Raw genomic sequence first — 9,272 nt, 5'->3', positions numbered from 1 at the left:
TTTTCAGCAGTTGGTTATATATTTCATTTCCTCTATCTCTCAGATATTGGACTGGTAGCGGACACGCCTTGGGGGAAAAACTCAAACAAACATGGGAAATAGATGTAAAAACTCTCCTCAAATGTCGTATATAGTGACAGAAACTCCGGGGGAATGATGGGAAAATATGTCTTGCCCCAGAACAGACTGCTGTCAGGTTGGAGAAAATGGTATGGTATGACATACAGACCAGAGAGTATGTGGTTTGAACCTGAGCCTTGTGGAAAAATAAATTATGGAAAAATAAATATTGATGGATTATTAGCCATTATTGCTGAAGACCAGCTCATGATACCAAACTCTGTATCAACTGTGGCCTCCTCTCCAACTTACTCCATTACTATAGCCCCTGAACAAACTTATTTTCTAATGTTGCCATTCTTTGTTCAATTACAGTGAAGAGGTGTACAGACAGACATCTGAAATATACCATTTCAGGACATTCCCAATAAGGTTTACTTAAAGCGGAAAGTAAACTCTACTGAACAAACACAGTAAAATACTATTTAAGAGTGTTGAAATAATGATATATTAAATGTCATCAAATTCCATTAAATTAGTTTGGCTCTGTCTTTACAAGAAATATTGATTGCGTCCAGAAGCAAGGTCAAAATTCAGAAGAAGCTTTTCTCTGGAGTTCCTGATATAGATTTATTTAGATAAACATTATATATACTGATTTTATGTGTGTTAGTTGAATGTAAAATTGCAGTTCTTTGACCCTACAATCATTTCTGAATGTCTTGATTTTGACCTGTAATGAATGCAATTTGATCAGCTTTATATTCCTACCAAAACAGCAAGTGTTTATATATACACTGTATGTATGTATATATATATATATATATATATGGCACTGTGCTTTTACAATCAAGTCAGAAGTGTAGCAAAAGAGGAATCTCCGTAGATATGTACGTTTAATTATTTCATTGTGGTTGGCAGTTCCATTTTGTTAATTTCGGTTTAAAATCTCAAGATTTGAATTTGCCATTTAAGAGGTGGATTGAACATTCCTCATAAGTGCTTGGTGAATTTTAATTGCAGTATATCATTTGTCAATTAACTGGATCGATTTTGGTCCTAACCAAAAATAGCATAGGCCTACTAGATGACTCACAACTCAAGAGTAAGTGTTTTTGATGCCTTGCCTCTGGATATTTTCTAGTCCTACTAGCTTACTGAGTCAGCTGTTTATTGTTATGATACTAACAAATGTACTGAGCTATAATTTTGTTGGTGATAAGTGATTTAGTGAAATTGTGCTTGTGTTGCATTTTTAAGAAATATATAAAAAGGTGTTTTTTTAGAAACGGCAAGACAGTAAACATCTGCAGAAATATAATCTGATTTGTACATGGTCAAATTATATATGGGCTTGTTTAGGTATCAGTTTGTGGGTCCATGGTTAACAGAACAGACATACACTTTTTGTTCTACAACATACAATTTTCATAGTCATATATCTTAAAACAGAGGTCCTCAATTCCAAATTTCATGCTCCATGAACTGAGCTGGTTCTCAATGCTCCATATTCCCTGAGCATGTTCATTTGACACAATGCATTCATTTGGAACACCCTGCACATCCAGATGAAAATTCAGTAGTGCATAAAAGTTTGAGGTATGATGACATATACCTTTGTAAATAACAAAGAGGCATACAAAATGCATCAGGACTGGAATTGAGAACTGCTGTTTTAAAACATTGTGCATTAAAGGGGCAGTTTACCCAAAAATGAAAAATCGTGCCATCATTTACTCACCCTCACGTTGTTGAACACATATTTTGAAGAATGTTGGTTACCAAACATTCACCCCATATTATATAGAAGTCAACTGTTGTTTAAAAATATTCTTCAATTTATCTTCTTGTGTTCAACAGAAGAAAGATACTCATGCAGGTTTGGAACAATATGAGGGTGAGTAAATTATGACAGAATTTCTATTTTTGGGTGAACTATCCCTTTAAAAACAAGTTCATATGTATGTATACAAATGCAATGCTAAATCTCTTCTTTTGGACTACAAACTGAACAGCTCTATACACTCACCATAAAACCCATAAGGACTGCATATTCTGTATTGAAAGAGTTCTGAATTGATGCTGTATTTGAAATCATGTTGCCTGCCAGTTAGCAGAATATTCAGTCTAATTTCTTGATTTGTTAAATTTTCAATGAGAAGCTTCTACATTTTTGTGGAGTGATCTGCAGTTATTTTCACTTTTCATAATTTTCATATTTATTATTGATCAAAAAAGCCTGATTCCTGTTATCTTTGCTGTTGTTAATACTTGGCAGAACTAAAGGTATATTTATGTTGTTTCCATATCTCTAGACCGCTCGTGCTGCAGTGCTCAGTGTATAACTGCTCAGTCCACAGTCCATAATTGTAAAATTGACCATTAGCTTGCACAAGATCTGCTTATATTGTATAAATCCTTGAAAAAAAAATCATATTAAAATAAATAAAAGCATATGCTATTGTATCTTTTGACTTGTAATTGATAATTGGCAACAAGGCCAATGTGTGTGTTGACTACAAAAATATATGAACTCGCAGTTGATTAAACATTGCTAACTTGCTCCTGTCTTAGTAAGTTGCTACGAATACTTACCCTCAATTTTAGGTTTTCCAATTACTCTGAGTAATAGCCAAGTCTTTAGACCTGAATTCTGGAATACCCCCTAGTTGATCTTATTACTTCTTGTAATTTTGGTTGCATTCATTGTGTGGTGTCATTTGGTTTTATTGTATGTGCAATTAAACAGCAAAAGCATAGAACATGATAGTCTTTGTGTGATGACACCATAATGAAGCACACGTTTCCTGACACTTGCTGAAGTGCTTCTGAGAGGGCCACTTTCTTGTATCACTTTCAAATTGCTGCAAGCTTATTAATTAGGCCTTTCCACCAATTGGTTGAGGACAACCTAGTGGAAATTAGGCTCTTTTACACAGAGGATTTAGCAGAATGGATTCAAGAAGCACTAGAACATTCTCTTTAAGCAACCAGTCTCTTGATAAAGCAACCACAGCTACAACGGCAACAGCTTCATCTAAATAAATGGGGAATGTTTTGGAAAGAGTAAGCAATGTGCAATCCACAGTGATGTGTAAAAGGTAACCCTGGAGCACAAAATCAGTCTTAAGTGTCAATTTTTCAAAATTGAGATTTATACATCACACGAAAGCCGAATACATAAGCTTTCCATTGATGTATGGTTTGTTAGGATCAGAAAATATTTGGCTGAGGTACAACTATTTGAAAATCTGGAATCTGAGGGTGCAAAAAAATCTAAATATTTAGAAAATCGCCTTTAAAGTTGTCCAAATTAAGTTCTTAGCAATGCATATTACTTATTACAAAAAATAAGTTTTGATATATTTACGGTAAGAAATTTGCTAAATATCTTCATGGAACATGATCTTTACTTAATATCCTAATGATTTTTGGCATAAAAGAAAAATCGATAATTTTGACCCATGCGGTGTATTTTTGTCTATTGCTACAAATATACCCCAGCGACTTAAGACAGGTTTTGTGGTCCAGGGTCACATACATTTCCTTATTCTATATGACAAGCAGCAGAAATCCCAGTGAAGATAAATGAGCTCAACATGCCACGTAATGAAGAGCATTAGCAACATGCAGCTATGTTCATAATCCAGTAACACAAAACACGTCTCATTGATCCAAGTAAGGACAGATCATTAAAAGAATGTAAATGTACGGTGGCCGGGAGAGCTCAACGCACTGCAACTTCAAGAAAAAGCACCAGCAAATCAAGAAAACTTCTTCATCAATTTGACAGCAGGTGCTACAAATGTGCGTTTTATTTGCAGTGCATTTCTTTGGTTGTGTTGTGAGCATTTGCAGTGTGTGTTGTCAAATTTATGAAGTTGTTTTCTTAATTTGCAGGTGATTTTTTTTTCTTTTTTTTCTATTTGCAGTGCGTTTCTTTACTTGGTTGTGTTGTGAGCATTTGCAGTGTGTGTTGTCAAATTTATGAAGTTGTTTTCTTAATTTGCAGGTGATTTTTTTTTCTTTTTTTTCTATTTGCAGTGCGTTTCTTTACTTGGTTGTGTTGTGAGCATTTGCAGTGTGTGTTGTCAAATTTATGAAGTTGTTTTCTTAATTTGCAGGTGATTTTTTTTTCTTTTTTTTCTATTTGCAGTGCGTTTCTTTACTTGGTTGTGTTGTGAGCATTTGCAGTGTGTGTTGTCAAATTTATGAAGTTGTTTTCTTAATTTGCAGGTGTTTTTTTTTTCTTTTTTTTCTATTTGCAGTGCGTTTCTTTACTTGGTTGTGTTGTGAGCATTTGCAGCGCATGTGTTGTAAAATTGCCAAAGTTATTAACTTAATTTGTAGGGGGTTTTTTTCTATTTGCAGTACGTTGAGCTCTCTCGGCAACTGTATACATGAGATCCTTATGATGAAATATAGATAATGAAATTCTCACATTTTTAAAAGTCCATGAACAAAAGAAAAGAAAGCTTGAGGCTGAGTAGGATGGAATGAAGCAGGGACGGCTGAACAAAGACAAAAGAGAAAAAGGGAATATATTATTAAGACTGGGTTGTCATGTATATTTATGCTTATTCTCCTGTGTCCAAAACATATTCACTAAGCCACTGTTTAAATCCTTTCAGTAAGCCATTGTTACCCAACTGTAAAGTGCAATGTAACTTATCTCCTCAGAAATGAGTACACCATCATAGTGTCTGATGCAACACGTTCAATAAGCACTCTTTTGTTAAATAGTCTATTGATGCTGCATTGAACTTTCTCTACCTGCAAATGTCCTGTTCAATATCTTTCACAGAGCTATGTCAGGGAAGCTACTTTGAAAATCTATCCTTTATAGTGCTACAAGCCACTCAGAATTTAAAGTGATGTAGTCAGCCAGTCATTATAGTAGAATAAAAATACAACACCCCACCCTTGCTTTGCATTGAGGTCCTCATCATGTTTATTTTGTGTTAATGACTGCCTGAATGTATATAATGCCACCTAGACAACCACTTAGCAAATTAAAATAGGAATTTAATAAAATATTGATTTGAGTTGAATATAATAAAACAGTTTAATAAGTGCAGGTTCAATCTAAGTTATTCTATTCTGGACTAGTTAGATTACAATATTTGGTTATGTTCTCTCTCATCAGGTCATTTTGTTTGTTAACTGTTTATTGTTCAACAAGATGTAATTTTTGATGGTTATTATGAAAATGTTTGTTCACAAAAGAAAAAAGTATGCAAGTCCTTGGATGCCATTTTTATTGTATTCACGATACGGCAAAAATTAACCATTAAAACTTGCATTGATATGAAAAGAGAGAGACAAGAAGTAGCACTGGAATGTAATCATGTACAATGATCAAAGATACATTTAAGCATTCTACAAAAATCATTATAGTCAACAACTAGCTTATTTGAATGTGCCTCAACCCACAATTTCTAGCTGTAATGAACACTAGTGGCAATAAAACAACAAAAGCTTGTATTTCTTTTCACACAGATTTTGATTGCAGTGCAGATTTGCCATGACTACTTTCACACATTTCCTTGCACAATACTATGTTATGACCTTTCTGACATAGTAAGCTTGCTTGGTAGCTCACCTGGTACATCATTGCACTTGTGATGTGAAGTCCTGTGAAACAATAAAAAGATCAAAGACTTGTAAAAGAAAGCTAAAATGGCATAGTTGCCAAATGTGTTTTTATCTCACATGTTCTTTTCTCAACACTATTATGTGTTAGTGTTACATTATTTTCAAAGGTAATAAAGAGAGCATTTACCATTTAACATCACCCACCGGACATTTCATTTGTGAACTGCCATGATACGTATAACAACCAATGTAATAAAACATTACTGCATTCAGGTTCATCTGTTTTTGGACATTTCACATAGGAAGTGTCACGAACCATGCAAGCCGTAATGTAATATCATTTTGCAGAAATGTTGCCACTAGGTAACAAATAGTAAACCGTCGTGGCCTAATGGTTAGAGAGTCGGACTCGTAATCCAAAGGTTGCGGGTTCGAGTCTCGGGCAGGCAGGGATTGTAGGTGGGGGGAGTGAATGTCCAGCGCTCTCTCCACCCTCAATACCACGACTGAGGTGCCCTTGAGCAAGGCACCGAACCCCCAACTGCTCCCCGGGCGCCGCACTGCTCCAGGTGTGTGTTCACGGTGTGTGTGTGTTCACTGCTGTGTGTGTGCACGTTGGATGGGTTAAATGCAGAGCACGAATTCCGATTATGGGTAAAAAAAAAATCAAATAAGCCAAAGTCTGACGTCTGTCACACAGCCCTAGTGTCTTTCACACTTCTACCTGTCAGAAATGCCATCTGTCATTCAGGAAACTGAAGGTGCATCTATTTGCAGGTAGGTACAGTTTACCTTACCGTAGGCACATATATTTTTCAATTGTACCTGAATGCCACATGCCTTTCTCAGAGTCAGTGTGTCATTTTCACCAGCAGCTTCAGCCTCTGCAGGAGTGTTAGTTAAAGGTTCTGCAAATTATTGCAGCACTCCATGTTTTCCAATATTACCCAATCATTCCGCCTGTCTTGATAGTAGAAAACAGTATGGAATGGATAAATACAAACATCTGAAGATGCTTGGCCCACCTCTGGTGTGGCTTTTTGGTTCCTCTTTCTCAAATAAAACTGAATGACCTCTTATTCGACATTTCACTTTGAAAGGGTCATGAAACATGCAAGAAGCAACATATTTTGCAGAAATCTCACCAGAGGCACATTTGTCCATTGAGCCTGGGCAGCAAACAGTGAAATGTTTAATATCGTCTTTCTCCATTATCATCAAATGGAGTTTTTCATCCCTTGCCATAATTGGCTGTGGCTTGCACACTGGGCTGGGCGACTAAAGATAAATGTATTATGGCATGACTTTCAAATACCTTCGCTGTTTATGGGCCTGTGATTTGACCAAAATCTAAATGTGGAATTTTGTGACCATCACTATGATTGGCTATTAAGTTGTTTGCACAATAAATCACATCTGTTATGTTTGTGAGCATGTCGCATCCACAAATCGGCCTGAATTAATCAAATTGCTGTAATGCCCAGACTAATTCCTAAGTGTGTTAATAACTCACCCACTTAGAAATCACCATTTCCAATGAAACTTTAAATATCATTGAATGAGGGATTTAGGTAAGTGCTCAGCTTGCTGAAATTAAAGGTAAATCTGTGTCTGTGACTATCATGACATTTGCAGTGTTTACTGAGCTTTGATGAGTGAAACCTGAACTTGCAAATAAAATATACACAGAATATGAAAACTGTTACTGGACTCTACTCTACTCGATAGATAGATAGATGGATAGATGGATGGATGGATGGATGGATGGATGGATGGATGGATGGATTGATTGAGCATAACAATTGTTTTATATTATTATTTATTTGGAAAATGTTTCAAGTGAAACTGGAGCATAAATTTACATTGGATTAAAAACCAATCATTTTATAAAATCCACTACCCAGGCATCCAGCAAGACAAACCTGGGCCCATATGGCTCCAACAACTCCAGGAAAGCCCACAATCCTCATAAAAGTGTCTTGTATTTGCAGTATGGTTTAGCGGTCAGTTGGTAAGTCAATAAACTGCCATATAGTAGTGGCCAAAAGTGATGTCTGGCCTAGGAAATTTGACCAGATTTTGTAAGCATATTACAATTACAGTTGCTTAGACTCAGTTGTTTTATTTTTGTGATAGTAATGCAATGAAACATGCCAAATTGTGCGGCCATTATTTTAGGCCATGCTATCATACAAAGAAATTATGAACACATGCAAAAACAAGAGGACCAATTAAATATTAATACATTATTTTGTAGTTAATGTTGCCAATTTAGTGATTTTGTCACTAAATTTAGTGACTTCCTCACCCCTTTAGAGACTTTTTTTTTTTAAAGCCTAGCAACAAAATCAATTCCTTGGACAAACCTTATCTACATTCCGAGACTCCGAGACATCTTAATGGTGAGTTCACTGATCTGTATAAATATAAATATAGATCAGTGAACTCACCTTTATGAGGTCTTCTAGCAACATTCAGTGACCAGTTTTAGCTACTTTCAATAGAAAGCAGTTGGCAATATTGGTCAGTATTTTTTTAACACCCTTCTTTGATGGTTTAAGTGAAATGTGGGGTCATGAAAAGAAGTGGGGTTATTGCCGCAATATGTAAGGATTACTGTATCATCACTAGTGCATTGCTGCATTTTTACAATTTTCCAGCCAAAGAATGTAATTACTACTTTAATTTCTGCAGTTAGAGCATTCACTTGTAAAGTGGAAGAGGTTATTACATTTCATTCTTAGAATTTTGACTCATACTTCTTCCTAGAATTTTGAGTGGCTTTTTACATACGGCCCCTGAAAAACAAAATGACTCAGTTCATTCCCTCGACCCTCAAGTCCTTTTAGTAATGCCGCATGCTCCATGAAATGTTTTTGCTCCCAAGGTCCACACAGTCCCTGCCAGCATTAGGACCGCTATATTCAGAGCTTCAGTACATAAACACTGAATAGCTGATTTGCCTTTGTGTGTTGAAAATTGTCTTTGCTCTAGGAGCATTTGCAGTAAGCATATAATACTGCATGTAGGAACTAGTGTATATTGCACCTATGTTGTAGGATGTGCTGAATCTAAAATGCAGGCTAATTCTTTTGATTGTATATTGATATAATCAAACATTATACAGTATATTTTGGTGCATGTATATTTTATAAGGCCCTAAAGGCTCTAACAAGAGGGCATTTTGACCCATATACTGCATCATTTCACATATTATATCATCAACAATTCAATTACTGGACTGATGTTCTGTTGTATGAGAATGTATTGCTCCTCATTCGAGTGGCTTCTTCATCCCTGGATACAAGACACATATTTGTCTGTTAGTTCTTTATGTAATCCTCTACACTGGTGTGCTCTCTTGAGGAACAACACACAGGTCTGCAGTTCTGGGAAGACCAGGCTTCACCATGGTAACCAAAGACTGCTGAGGAAGACCTGTGCACCGTAAGATAAAGAGTGTGACATGAATGTATTAAAATGTTGCTTTGCAAAACAATACAAACTGAGCTGTAATGTATGTGTATGTGTATGCGATGTGTATAAACTACTCATCAGTTGTAAATGTTTTACAAACCTTCCGGTTACAGGTTGTTTGTTTGTGTGTATATATATTT

The sequence above is a fragment of the Barbus barbus genome (assembly GCF_936440315.1).
Source record: "Barbus barbus genome assembly, chromosome: 19".
NCBI lineage: Eukaryota > Metazoa > Chordata > Actinopteri > Cypriniformes > Cyprinidae > Barbus > Barbus barbus.
Note: the sequence above shows the minus strand (reverse complement) of the source record.